The 14,746-nt window shown below is 43.0% G+C and overlaps 1 long non-coding RNA gene across 1 annotated transcript; it reads left to right on the plus strand.

Moving 5' to 3' along the window:
• The first annotated feature begins 8,175 nt into the window (after positions 1-8,175).
• Positions 8,176-12,482, plus strand: LOC131383463 (uncharacterized). The gene is made up of 4 exons (XR_009213502.1): positions 8,176-8,208; positions 10,822-10,907; positions 11,306-11,511; positions 12,447-12,482. It is a non-coding gene; the product is annotated as an uncharacterized LOC131383463 (long non-coding RNA).
• Positions 12,483-14,746: the final 2,264 nt, after the last annotated feature.

A 14,746-nucleotide genomic window follows, 5' to 3' on the forward strand; every position in this document is an offset into this window, starting at 1 on the left:
AATAGTCAGGGCGCGGGGTGGCGTGGATAGAGAGATAACTCTACCGTGTAATACACACCAGATATGTGCAAAATTGGGTTTAATCAGGTACCAAAACAGTTACATTAGCATCATCATCATGAGGGGACATTTTAAAATATTTGCCCATGGTGAGGGATGCAAAAAGATTCAAAACGGGCCTCCAAATCCTGAAGGAAGAGAACACGTGGACTAGTAATACTTGTGGCAGCTGTAGTTGGCATTGACACCTGCCCCAGGTTCACACTGCAAGGGAGAATTAAGGCAGTGTTTTCTCCACTCGATAAAATTGCAGGTTATAAAGGCAGATAGTGATATTAAGAAGTCATGGTGAAAATTACCTACAAAAGGAAGGAAAATCTAGATTCCTAACACTCCAGGACACCATATACTTGACACTGTGAGATTCTCAGCACCTTCCTGCAAAACTAATGCAGTCTTCAGTGCACTTGACTTCAGCCAAATAGGATTTATCCGAGTGTTTCCTTTGGAAGTTGAGAGACAGAGAGAGTGGAAAAAAGAGAGAAAAAAAGAGAAAAGAAAAGCCAGCGAGTGGTGGAAATAACCCACTTCCTTTCTGCAGTGGGTGTTGCCAGTATTTTGTGGTTCTTCATTTGATTTCATTGTGAAAATGAAACTTTAATTTCAAATGATGAGTAAAAGAAGTTTTAGACGTGTGTTACCTTTTATAAGGTAGATTTTAAAAAATAAGGTGTTGTGGTTGCAAATGACAGAAAAACCTGACCCAAACTGGCTCAGCAAAGCAAATGTATTGATTGGTGTAGAGAAGTTTTACAAAATGAGGCTGTATCCCTGGCTTCAACACTAACCAGGACCCAGTTTCTCCTCTTCACCTCTTAGCTTTGCCACTTTGGTGTTTATTGGCTGTATTCTCAGACAGGGCCGCCTCTCCTGGTCCCAAAAGGTTTTTGGAAGCTCCCAGAGCTACCTGCTTGCTGGCTACATCCAGCAGGAAGGCATTGCTTCTCTAACAGCTTAACTGAAATCCCCTAATTAAATCTCACTGGCTTTAATTGGCAAGATTGTAGTCAGGTGCCCATCTTTGCACTGATTAATGTGACTAGGAGGGGCAGATTACTCTAATTGAATTAAGCCAGTCAGAGTCTGCTCCAGGACCTGGATGGGTAGAACCTATTTCACCCAAACTACCTGGCTGGGAAATCCCAGATCTGTTAGGAAAAGAGAGGTAGGGAATGGATGTGAGAGTGACAATCAACAAACATACCCTACCCTTGTCTTCCTGAACATGTTTTGAATTTTTGGAATTACATTCTTTTTTTTTCTTGAGACAGGGTCTCGCTCTTTACCCAGGCTGGAATGCAGGGGCGAGATCATGGCTCAATGCAACCTTGACCTCCCAGGCTCAAGTGATTCCCCCCACCTCAGCCTCCTGAGTAGCTGGAACTACAGGCACATGTCACCACACCCAGCTAATTTTCGTATGTTTGTAGAGATAGGGTTTCGCTATGTTGTCCAAGCTGGTCTCAAACTCCTGAGCTCAGGTGATCCGCCCACCTCGGCCTCTTAGAATGCAGGGATTACAGGCGTGAGCCACCCATGCCTGGCCTGGAATTATATTTTAAATGCGTTCGAAGAATAAAGTACCACAAGAAAACCTTACTGTGTGTACTTTGGTTGTATTACATTTTTCAGTGATGCTAATAGTCATGCCTTTGTGCATCTTTTTGTAAATCCATATTATCCGTCGAAATAAATACAGGTTCCCAAAATGTTTGGAATTCTAAGAAGGAGGAAAGTAGGGAAATTAATATCACTATTTTTATGTTGTGCTAGCTTTACCCATTCAGCTCTTCTACTGAAGGTGAAGTGAGATTTAATTAACTACCTTTAACTAGAAGGCAAATCAGGTCAAGGGTTGCTATGTAAAACCTATTAAAGTGTTTAGCCTAAAGCTGCCTCCTTACATATTTTAGCCTAAAGATTTCTCCATACATATTGAACTGTAGCCTAACTGGATGCGTAAGCAGACTGGAAGGAACTCTTGTAACAAGTAGCGGAGTTTCAGCCAATCACAGCAGCCAACTGTTCAAACCATAGCCAAATAAGGCAGACCCCGAGCTGTAACCAATCGACTGTTTCTGTATCTCACTTCTGTTTTCTTTGTGTCACTTACTTTCTTCTGTCCATAAATCCTCTCTGATGCATGACAGCGCCGGTTGCTCTGAACCTATTCTGATGGTGGAATTGCCCAATTCTCCAATTGTTCTTTGTTCAATTAAACTCTGTTGATTTATCTCAAGTCTTTCTTTTAACAAATCATACAGCAAGTTCCTTCCTTTTCTGCTCATAGGTGGATCACTAGCTTGCCTCTAAGGAAGGGAACATAGTTGTGGACCAGTGAGGTTCATCTGGCTGTTTTTGCAGTTGGATGTGCGTCTCTGAGAGGACACTCATGGCTGCCCTGGGAAACCACAGCAGTTACCATGGGCCAGGAAACCATCCCCCTTTGGGCTGGACGCCTCCTCACCTGCCTTTCCATAAACCAGATAGCCACTGGGGTGCAGTAACGGTTTAGGCAGGTGTTTACTAGAGATCATTGTTCTGCTGCTGTAGAGATTCAGGGACAAAACTGGGGAAGGAGGCATTGTCTCTCCTCCACAGGTTTCCTCCCCTGGGAAGCTTAAGCAGTGATCTCTCCTGCACTAGCCCTTGACTGGGGTGTGTCTTTGAGTGTGACTGCAGGTCCTCTGTTGGTCTTCAGATAGTTTCATTCTCTCTCCCCATTATGCCTCCCTTCCCTTTAACCCATTTCCTTCCTTTGCATTGATAGTCCTTGTTCCCTGGATCTACCATCCCTCCTCTTCCTTAGAGATAATCAAATTTTCCTCTCCCTCGGTCCGTTCTCATGACTTGCACATTTTGCAGCCTTGGGTGAATGTCTATTACTTCTCTTCTCTGTCTACTGACTTGTTCTGTAGAGGGAGAGGCTGTCTCTGGTTTCAGGACATGTGTCTACTGAGTCCCTGGAGAGGAAAGTGGGTGAGCTCCAGTCCCATGGATAAGGGAAGTGTTAAATGGTAGCAGGTTCTATTCAGTGCCCTGGTGGGTTTTCTCTGGATTGTTTAAAACCAAAAAAATCTTTCCACTAGAATTTTTTAGACTTTTATTTTAGGTTTGGAAGTACATGTGCACGTTTGTTATAGAGGTAAACTCATGTCATGGGGGTTTGTTCTACAGATTATTTCATCACCCAGGTTCTAAGCCCAGTGCCCAATAGTTATTTTTTCTGATCCTCTCCTTTCTCCCAGCTTCTACCCTCAAGTAGACCCTGGTGTCTGTGGTTCCCCTCTTTGTGTCCATATGTTCTCATCATTTAGCTCTCACTTGTAAGTGAGAACATGTGGTGTTTGGTTTTCTGCTCCTGTGTAAGTTTGCTAAGGATGATGGCCTCCAGCTCCATCCATGTCCCTGCAGAGGACATGATCTTATTCTTTTTTATGGCTGTGTAGTATTCCATGGTATATATGTGCCACATTTTCTTTATGTCGTCTACAGTTGATGGGCATTTAGTTTGATTGCATGTCTTCGTTACTGTGAATAGTGCTGCAGTTGAACTATTGTGTACATGTGTCTTTATGAAGACATGTGTACATGTGTCTTTATGACAGAACGATTTGTATTTCCCTGGTTATATACCCAATAGTGGGATTGCTGGGTCGAATAGGAATTCTGTTTTTAGCTCTTTGAGGAATGGCCACACTGCATTCCACAATGGTTGGACTAATGTACACTCCAACCAACAGTGGCACTATAACTAATTTCTATCCAGATTCCCCATTGTTATCTAAACAAGAAAGGTACTTTCCTTCTATTCATGTGACTTTACCTTGTTTCCTAATAAAGATCCTGGCCTTATGCTAAGGTAGTATTAATCCTTTCCTGCATAAACAGAAGGCAAATGGCATGTCCGAGCTCTTCTCTCCAATCAGTAGGCTTCTCCCCTGACTGCAGGAGGAAGGAGGAGATGCCTTTTGGTTCATCTAACAAAGTATATGAATCTATTTTGGGTGGAAGTGGCAGCAGTATTGGCATTTGCTTCTCAGAGTGGATTTGTTTCCAAATCTTAAAGTGTAGTCAGATTCCCTCAGACATTCGAGAGCATGCAGTAGGTGTTCATGACCTGTTTGTAAGTTGAATGGTGAGGGTGAGCTACAGAGGGGATGAGTTGGACTCAGAGGGGAAAGGACATTAGGCCAGGAGTCTAAATCGTGGGTTATGACTCTGGTCCCTCAATGCACTGACTTTGTGATTTGGAGCAATTTTACTTCATCTCTTTCAGCCTCAATTTCCCCATTTATAATATGAAGATAATCAGTACCTTCAAGGCAAGTAAATGAGATAGTGGGCATGTGAACATGCTTTGTTAATCTGTAATACCAAGATATTATTTGAACCTATACAATTTATTTTCAGATATTAATTAAAGTCAGCGGGTCCTTCTGTTCACATATTTACTTGTCAACAGTATCTTGAAATTTCCAGCTAAAATAAAGTCTGTGCAATTAAATAATTAGTTGTACCATATAGAGATGATTAAACTTTCGAATATAAACAATACATGTTCGCTATTGTTAATGCAGCATGAGGAAGAAGTACAGATTTTCTTCAGAATGTATAAAAATATAAAATAGTCTGGGTGAGGTGGCTCATGCCTGTAATCCCAGCACTTTGGGAGGCCGAGGCGGGTGGATCACCTGAGGTCAGAAGTTCAAGACCAGCCTGGCAAACATGGTGAAACCTGTCTCTACTAAAAATACAAAAACTAGCCAGGCCTGGTGGCACTCGTCTGTAATCCCAGCTTATCAGGAGGCTGAGGCAGGAAAATCGCTTGAACCCAGGAGGCAGAAGTTGCAGCGAGCCAAGATCATGCCACTGCACTCCAGCCTGGGCAACAGAATGAGATTCCATCTCCAAAAATAAATAAATAAATATAGTAAAACTATCTACATTTTAGAGTTCTTCATGTGGACCTGAATTATTTCTGCTTTAATAATCCCTAAGTATTATTTTGGACAAGGAAATAGATAATATTTGGTATGAAGAGTTTTAAATGCACCTCTATGTTCTGTATGTCCAACATGTTTTGCAGTCAGCTCTTGTTTACAAGGACATATGCATTGCTAATATAAAATAATTCCTTGTTGGTAAGTCACATGTGTTTTGCTCTGGGGTAACTTAGCAATCCATGTGTCTCAACCCAGAACTCTATGCCACAGAATTCCCCTGAAGTAACTTAAGGAACCTGTTGAAGAAAAAGTTTTCTATCTGCAAGTAATTCATACAGGTATCTCCTTTATGCACAGCCTAGAGCTCATGAGCCTGATACTCTGGTTTTTCATAGGGTACTCACTGGGTGCTCCGACTGTGTCAGGAACAGGGGTAAGTGCTGGCAATATTTAGGCAAATATGACAAGGCCCCTGCCCTAGAGAAGCTCATCCTGATGAGATATGTAGCCAGGTACACATTCATAGCACCATATGGTAAGTGTCCTAGTAGACCTTGGTGCCAAGTTTGTCAGAATCCATTTATTCCTGGACTGATTTAACACTATCTCCCTAAATGATTATAACAAACTTATGTCTTATGCATTGATATTTACTGATGTTTTTATTAATGTGTTCATTCTTTACACCTTTAGAGTTCAGATATGGGCCACAGTAGATCGCCTGTCTCACTAATTTATAGTCAATCCTTGGTTTTTTGACCACCACCCCCCGCCCCCCGCCACCCCTGATAGCATTAACCAGTTTGTATTCCTCTGCTGGTCAATGAAGACAGATAATCACTATTTTTGATCACTTTCACGTCCATCTTCAAAAGATGATCTACCCCAGCTGAAGATACTTAAAACGATGTGAACAAATTCTTGAAGACAATTGCAGGAGGTAAATTAGAAAGACGAAAATAATACCTTAAAGAAAGCATCTGTAGTCTCCCAAGGTATGTAAAGGAGAAAATAACTGCTACAGTGTATAATATTGTTTATTTGTTTTAAAAAATTTGGGCTGAGCATGGTGGCTAATGCCTACACTTTGGGAGGCCAAGGTGGGTCATCACTTGAGCTCAGCTCAAGTTTGAGACCAGCTGAGCAACATAGCAAAACTCCAACTCTATAAAAAATACAAAAATTAGCTGGATGTGATGGTATACACCTGTAGTCCCAGCTCCTTGGGAGACTGAGGTGGGAGGATGGCTTGAGCCTAGGAGGTTGAGGCTGCAGTGAGCCATGATCGTGCCACTGTACTCCAGCCTGGGTGACAGAGCAAGACCCTGTCTCAAAAAAAAAAAAAAAATCTGTAAGATAAGCTCACTTACCCTAAGGAAGGCACACACACACATGCTAAAAACTAATCTTGAAAATGTTCTAAATTAGATAGTGGTGATTGGTTGCACAACTCTGTAAATACACTGAAAACCATTGACTTGTATTTAGTTATTGGGTTTTTTGTTTTTTTTTTTTGAGACAGGGTCTCACTCAGTTGGCCACGCTGGAGTACAGTGGTGCAATCATAGCTTATTGCAGCTTCAAACTCTTAGATTCAAGCCATCCTCCAACCTTAGCCTCCTGACTGCAGGCACACATCACCACAGCTAACTTTTTTTTTAATTTTTTTTTTTTTTTTTTTTTTTTTTTTTTTAGTGACAGGGTCTTGCTTTGTTGCCCAGGCTGGTCTTAAACTCCTGGCCTCAAGAGGTGCTCCCACTTCAGCCTCCCAAAGTATTGGGATTACAGGCATAAGCCTCCTTGCCTGGCCAGATTGTATATTTTAAATGGTGACTTTTGCTGTATATAAATTATATGTCAATAAAGCTGTTAATTGAAAAAGAATTTTAATCATTTTAAACCACAGGGTGCAGAGCAGTGGGAGAAGGGAGTTAATGGCTTGAGTCCTGTGCTTTCATATATCTGGGGCAAAAAAAAATTTTATTATGAAAAAAATCTTATCTTTGAAGAGTCCATAAATCTAGAATGACTGCTGGCTAGCATCACTACATGCTGGGTGCTGGGTTAAGACTTTACAAATGTTGTTCCATTTCATTCTCAAAGTAACTCTGTAAGGTGGGCTTATCCCAAGTTTAAAGATGTGAGAAGAATGACAAGTTTAATAACTTTCCCAAGGCCATAAAGCAGGTAATGGTTAGAGTGAGGTTTAGACATAGATCTCATTGCCCACAGTGGTTCAGTCTTAATTGTTAACTTAAAACCTAGTACCTTCTGGAAACCTGACTGAGGGCATTCACACACACGCTTATGAATTTCATGGCATTAGTTCTTCCTGAAAGTCGTACTATTCCTTAGTTAGAAGGCATTTTGAAGACATGAAAATACATTATCTCATATATTATCTAATTCAGCAAAATTAGGGTGCAGCCCAGGCATCTGCATTTTGGCAGTAACCTCAGGTGTGTCTAATGTCAGCACATTTCAGAGCCCCTTATGAGAAAGAGTTGTCCAGATGGTAACTCCCAGAAAGCAGGGTAGATATTCATCTTTGTGTACATTGCCTGATTTCTTACCCTTAGTATATGTTTAATATTGCATGAAAAAATGAGTGAAAGCACAGCAGAATGCATGATTTTCATGGTAAATCATGCTCACATCCTTGCATAGGAACAGTTGTATTATATTAAACTCAGAATAAAGGTGCATATTTTAACCTTAAAAACAAGAGCATTTCATGTGATGTCTTAAAAAATTCCATGCAGCTAGCAATGTATACATCTAGAGTTGAAAGAAACACCACACAAGGGTAACCAGGTCAGAAGGAGACACGCCCACACTAAGGATGGAAGGAGGATGTGGACACTAAGAAATCACTTAATTCCTAACTCTTGACATTTATTTTTAAATGTGGTTATAAAAAAAGACTCAGAACATTTGGCTGTGTCATGGCTAAAAATACACATTTTTTCACTTCTCCTCACTCTCTTCACCCTACCACCTCCTCTGAGACAAAAACAGTAAAAACAAGGATATACTGTGACATGATAAAGAGAAAATGAGAATGCTGCTGTCTATACCCACAGATAGGGAACTGGATGCTCAGATGCCACAGGGACTCATTTCTTCCTTCCCAAATCCAGGCCAACGGACAACAGCTGGCTGGGCTCAGGAGCAATCTTACTTCCTTTAATGCTCCAGAAAGGTAACCACCTTTAGTAGCCTTATTCCTCACCTCTGCCTCTGGAGTGGTGTTTGCCTCTGCACTGTGCTTGCTTGGGGAACTAAAATGGCCTTGTGTAAATAAAAATGCCGGGCGGGGTGTGGTGGTGCATCCCTGTAATCCCAGTGCTCCGAGAGGCCAAGGCAGGGAGGATCGCTTGAGGCCAGGAGTTGGAGACTAGCCTGGGCAACATAGTGAGATCCTCATCTTTAGAAAAATTTTAAAAACCTAGCCAGGTGTGGTGGTAGGCCCCTGTTGTTCTAGCTACTTGGGAAGCTAAGGCAAGAGGATCACTCAAGCCCAAAAGTTTGAGGCTGCAGTGAGGTATGATTGTACCACTGTACTCCAATCTGGGTGATGGAGTGAGACCTTGTCTCTTAAAAAAAGAAAAGCATTCATTTTTCATTTTGTTTTTCTCTGTTCAACTAAGTAACTCAAGCCATTTAAAAAAGTATTTGTCTTTAGAGAGCTTTTTTTTCATACAAGAGCCATACAAATAGTCATAGGTATACCAGTGGTTCACTCAAAGAATGATAGATTCTGTAAACTGCAGGTTATCCCAGACGTCATCCAATATGACTTATGATTCATCAGAAACACCATCATATTTGACCTACGACAAGGACCAGTTCAGTTCAACAGGATCTTTTTTGAGGACCTACTATGTGCCAGCCACTGTATGCTGGCTGCTGTGGAAGACATAATTGAATAAAATATAACCCCTGAACCTGAGAATCTTCTAGTCTAGTGGGTGAGACAGACACACTGACAGATCTTTTAATGTAAGATGGTCATAAGATAGAGGTATACGCTGTGTGCTTTGGGAGCACAGAATAGGGGCATTAGTCCAGCTGGGGGTTCATGGAAGGCTTCCTGTGAGGGATTTGATGACTGAACTGACTCTGGACAAAAGAGGTAGGAAGTGGATTCCAGGCAAAGGAGCAATGGCATGGACAGGTGAGACCGCAGAAATCCTCAAACAGCACAGTTATTCTAGAGTATAGAGAGTGAGGCAGGAAGTGGCCAGAGACGAGGCAGGAGAGGTGGTCAGCCCTCAGGCACAAGGGCTTTCTGCGCCTTGCCCTGGAGCCCCTAGGCAAAGGGGAGCCAACAAGAACTTAGGACAGGGGAATGACATGGTCAGATTTGTGGGCAGATGGAAGATTTAATATGGATTTAATTTAATATGAATTTTAATTTAGTGTATAGACTGGAGACTTATGGAAGGCAATTTCAGAAGAGCAGAGCACTTGTAACTCCTGTGTGAAATTGTTAGTTCTCTTTCTGTTGCAAGTGACCAAACCCAGTGCAAACAGGCTTAAGTGGAAAAGGTACAGCCTGAGGGTGGATCTCAGGCATCTGCAGGGCTGGATACATATGTTCACTCAGTGACACCACGATTCTGCTTCTTTCTACAGTTTGTTTTTTTTCTCTCCTGCAGAGGGAGAGCAAGTAACAGGACAATTCTTCATTTTGTAGAACTGTCCCGCACATTGCAAGAGTCTAGCATTCCTGTCTCACGATGTCAAAAGCGCCCCCCAAGCATTAGCACAACCCAGAAATCCCCAGACATTAAAAAAGGAATAGGTCCTGAGGGCAGTACTGGCTCCCATCTTGCACCATCACTCTGGGAATTCAAGACCCCTCTTTGCCAAACTTCAGTTTTCTCTAACACCACTTGCCCTTAAAACTGTAAATGGCTGCTGGTCAATTCGGTCTCCATTGACTCTGTGAGCAAGTAACCATCACTAGAGATCTCATCAAGTTGGAGTCTTTAAATCTGGATCCCACCCCACTTCTTTTAGTTTTTCTTTCCTCTTAGCATTGGTCTCCATGCTTGCCCATTCGTAGAGGAAGAGGGACCATCTCCCTCCAGTTTTCTAGATCCCCATTGGCAAGGATGATTCTGATGGTTCTGCTTGGGTCACCTGGGAATCCTAGAGCCAATCACTAGAGGATAGGATACTCTGACTGGCCACCCTGGGTCCTATGGGAAGGCACCAAGGAGGCTGACAGCCTCACAAGACCACACACAATGGATGAGAAGTTGTCCAAAGAAAGACATGTGTGCAAACAACTTATGTCTGCCTCAGAGGATAAGTAAGCAACAACAAAATAGAATTACCATACACCTCACCCTCCAATGTTGCATTCTGTGGTTAATAAATTTAAAACCCCAAATTTCCTCTTACCTATTCCAATTTTCATGAACTTGGAAAATGACCTAGTTGAGTAGAACCCAAGAGTAATGAAGCAACTCTTTGTGAAATGTTTATTTAGGACACCGATGGGAGGATGTGGTGGTGATGGTGGAGGCAGAGCTGTGAAGAACTGAGAGGCTATTAGAAAACCGTACTGGAACAGTGGCTGGGGAAAAGATAAGAAAGTCAAGGGAAAGGGACAGTTGGCCTAATGGAAGAATATCAGTAAAGCAAGGACTCCAGGGGGAAGAGAGAGGAGAGAAAGGAGATGGGAGACACAGTGAAACTTTATACCAGACCAACTCGAAGGGTTGGTTTATCCCAGGAAAAATGAGAGAATGAATATCTAGAATCAAGGAAGAGATTAATTGATTAATTCCTAACATTTTTCAAGGACCTTGGCTTAGGACATGAATCCAGTGACCTGAGGTCAGCAGTTTCTATCTGAACCCAAGCCAGGTTGACCTGGGGCCTGGGCAGGTAAGAACCCTGCTTTTCCAGATATGAAGTCTAATAGTAACACAGATAAAAGTAGACTAGAGCAGACCAGTGACTGAGATGAGGCTGGTAGAGGAACCTCTTGAATATCCAGGAGACCCCGAGCTTGCTTTCATGAGTTAAACTTCAGCCAGGATAATCCAGTGCAGGGAAGGCGGCCGTGTAAAGGTTTACCTCCAAATTTGCTTACATGTTACGTAGGTTCTAGAATGACAGAATCTCAAAATCGGGTGGACACAGAAGCCATTGCATCAGAGATCTCAGATCTTGATCCAACTCTGGGGAGGTCTGTTGACCTTGATCAAGTTGCTTAACATCTCTCAGCTCTGGTTTCATTATTAATAAACACAAGTAACGACAGTCTCTGTTTACTTCACCAGATTACTGGGATAACCAGGTGACAAGACCTACACAATTTGGGGGGCCCTGTGCAAAATGAAAATGTGGGGTCCCTGGTTTAAAAAATCATGAAGAATTTTAAGATGGCAACAGCAGGGCATTGAACCAAGTGCTGGGTGCTTCTGAGAACAGAGCCCTGTGTGACTGCACAGGTCTCATGGCAGTGAAGACAGCCCTGCCAGGCAAGGTAATGTGCATCAAAGTGCTTTAGCAATCTGCAAAAGTTCAACAAATTGGTAAGGATTCTCTTTCTTTTTTCCCCCTTGGCTTCCAGGATTGTATTTGCTGGGGCTGCTATTAAAACGTACTGTGAACTGGGTGGCTTAAACACCGGAAATTATTCTCTTGCAGTTCTGAAGGACTAAAGTCCAAAATCAAGGTGTGGGCAGGGTTGGTTTCCCTGAGAGCTGCGAGCGAAGGATCCGTTCCAGGCCTCTCTCCTTGGCTGGTAGTAGCCATCTTCTTTGTATGTCTCTTTACCTTGCCTTCCCTCTATGCGTGTCTCTATGTCCAATTTCTCCTTCTTATAAGGACTGCAGTTATATTGGATTAGGGCCCATGCTAATGACCTTGTTTTAATTTGATTACCTCTGTAAGACCCTATCTCCCTGTAAGCGCACACTCTGAAGTGCTAGGGGTTAGGACTTCGACATAAGAATTTGGAGGTTTGGGGGAGCAGTTAACAAACATCAGAGCCTCTGCGCTCTTTGGAGGCATGCTGATGGTGTGAGGTCTCATTGGGAGGTGGTGATGTTAGGCCGTAGTAGAGAAAGGGTCCTGCCCCCACAGTAGTGGTGTTTGGGCCCTGGTTTCTGCTGCCTAGTTGGCAGCTCTCATTGCTTGCACTATAAGCCCACTCTTCAGTTTCTGAAAGCTCTTCCATGCACACCCAATAAATTCTTTTTTGGTTTAAGGAAGCTAAAGTATGTTCTTGTGGCTTGCAGGTAAGAACCCTGACTGATACTCCGATAACAACATTAGAATCAGGAAGGGAATTACTTGGACCTAAGTTTTGGGCCTCCCCACATTTGCTCAGCCCCATCTGCCTGCTGGGCCCTGGCTGCTTGCTCAGTGGGGAGCCCCAGCTTCCCAGTCTCACCTTCTCTCTGCCACTATCTGCAGATGCTGCTTCCCCACAGGGTGAGGGCTGAGAGCCGGGCTTAGGCATGGCGCTACAATGCCCACCTTATGGGAGCCGTAGGTGTTTGCAGCCCAGGCCCTAGCACAGGGCACCAGCTCTTCCCAGCACTTGCAGACTCAGATGAAGCTTCTTGCCACCTGGCTGGGGGCCTAGAAGATGGCTGCCTTGTCACTGTTTAAAAGGTAAATAGCCCAAATTGAGGGAGAGTTGAATCCACAGAGGACCCGCTTTGACCAGAGAGTCAGGAGATAAGCTCCTCTCTCTTCCTCCCCTGTGACAATTTCGAAGCATGGTGCCTCCATATGGCCGGTCCAGAGAGTCTTGCATGGCTGTGACAGGTGTGGTTTCTGTGGCACCCTGGCCAGTTTGGTTCATATCACCCCACATTGGCTCCCTTCCCCTCACTCTTCCAGTTCTGGGATAGAGCCTTACACCTTATACTTGGCCTTGGGCTCTGATTTCTGTGGAAACCCCGAAGGCTAGGAGCCTTGCAGTAAGGCTTAGGTTTCAAAGGTGGAAAGGGAAGAGAGGAAATCATTTCATCACACCCATATGTCCACAGCGCTCAACTTACCTGAGGCTCAAACACATAAACTGCCACAGACCAGAACTGTGAACAATGAAGCTGGGTATGTTATGAAAATATCAATTATGTCAGAGCCACACAGAGACCTGAGGCAGTCATCCAAGATGATTCAGGACAGAAGCTGGAAAACAAAAGGGCTTTCACCTCGATGAGCCATTTAATGGCAGCTGTGTAAATGGATACCAGGGCCACATGCGTATATTTAAAGGGTGTAGCTTACTCTCCCCATAATGACAGGTTTCTGAGCAGCAGGATAAAAGGAATTTTTACCACTGTTTAGTAGTTTACCACTTGAGTGCTCCAGGGAGCTCCACTGTCTCTATTTAGAAACAGCTTCATGCTTACAGTTCAGATTACAGTACTACACCAGAGAAATAATTAGATATACCACTTCCGTGCAGCATTTATTTCAGCCCACCAATGATGATCAGTTAGGCTATTCAGAGATGTATAAATACATTTATAAATTCTTATAGTTTCTTTTTAAAAAATAATTTTTCTAATTTGTATTATTATTATTATTATATATTTTTGAGACAGAGTCTTGCTCTGTCACCTGGGCTGGAGTGCAGTGGTGCGATCTCGGTTCACTGCAACCTCCATCTCCTGGGTTCAAGCAATTCTCCTGTCTCAACCTCCCAAGTAGCTGGGATTACAGGCATGCACCATCATACTCGGCTAATTTTTATATTTTTAGAGAGATGGGGGTCTCACCATGTTGGCCAGGCTGGCCTCAAGTAATGCAAATGCCTCAGCCTCCGAAAGCACTGGGATTACAGGCATGAGCCACTGCACCTGGCCTAGTTTCTGTTTAAAATGAGGTTCGACTAGGTCTTCTAAAAATATTTAATAATAAAAACTGGAGTTTGGGACAACTAAGGACAACAATAAGGGAGATTCCAGAAGGAAAAACAGCCTGACATCTGCTAGTCCTACGATATTGGGCAAATGACTGGGCCTCTCTGAATCTCAGCTCCCTCATCTACAAAGTAGAGAATATAATAACCTCTAACTTGTTATAAGAATGAGGGGAGCTCATGTGTGGGGAAAGCCTAGCACTAATTAGTGCTCATACATGTTAGTTATATTATCTTTATTGATCACTACAAATTATTGCTTCTCAAGAACAGCTTGGCAGTATACAAAAACACACTATCCTGCCCCTCTCTGTTCCTCGCGTTTCAGAAGTAGAAAACATGTTTCTATGCCCCAAATTGGCTCAAGGCAACTCTTCTCTAAACCAATTTCCTTTTCTTTCTTTCTTTTTTTTTTTTTTTTTCAGACAGGGTATCACTCTGTCACCCAGGCTGGAATGCAGTGGCACGATCACAGCTCATGCACCTTAAACTCCTAGGCTCAAGCAATCTTCCTGCCTCAGTCTCCTGAGTAGCTGAAACTACAGGCACGTGCCACTATGCCTGTTTTGGTTTTTTCTTTCTTTCTTTCTTTCTTTCTTTCTTTCTTTCTTTCTTTCTTTCTCTTTCTTTCTTTCCTTCTTTCTTTCTTTCCTTCCTCCTTCCTTCCTTCCTCCCTCCCTCCCTTTCTTCTTTTCTTTTCCTTCCTCCCTCCCTCTTTCTTTCTTTTTTTTTTGAGACAGAGTCTTGCTCTATTGCCCAGGCTGGAGTACAGTGGGGCAATCTCATTCCACTGCAATCTCTGCCTCCTGGGTTCAAGCAGTTCTCCCTGTCTCAGCCT

This window comes from Hylobates moloch, unplaced genomic scaffold, assembly GCF_009828535.3.
Source record: "Hylobates moloch isolate HMO894 unplaced genomic scaffold, HMol_V3 SCAFFOLD_5, whole genome shotgun sequence".
Taxonomy (NCBI): Eukaryota; Metazoa; Chordata; class Mammalia; order Primates; family Hylobatidae; genus Hylobates; species Hylobates moloch.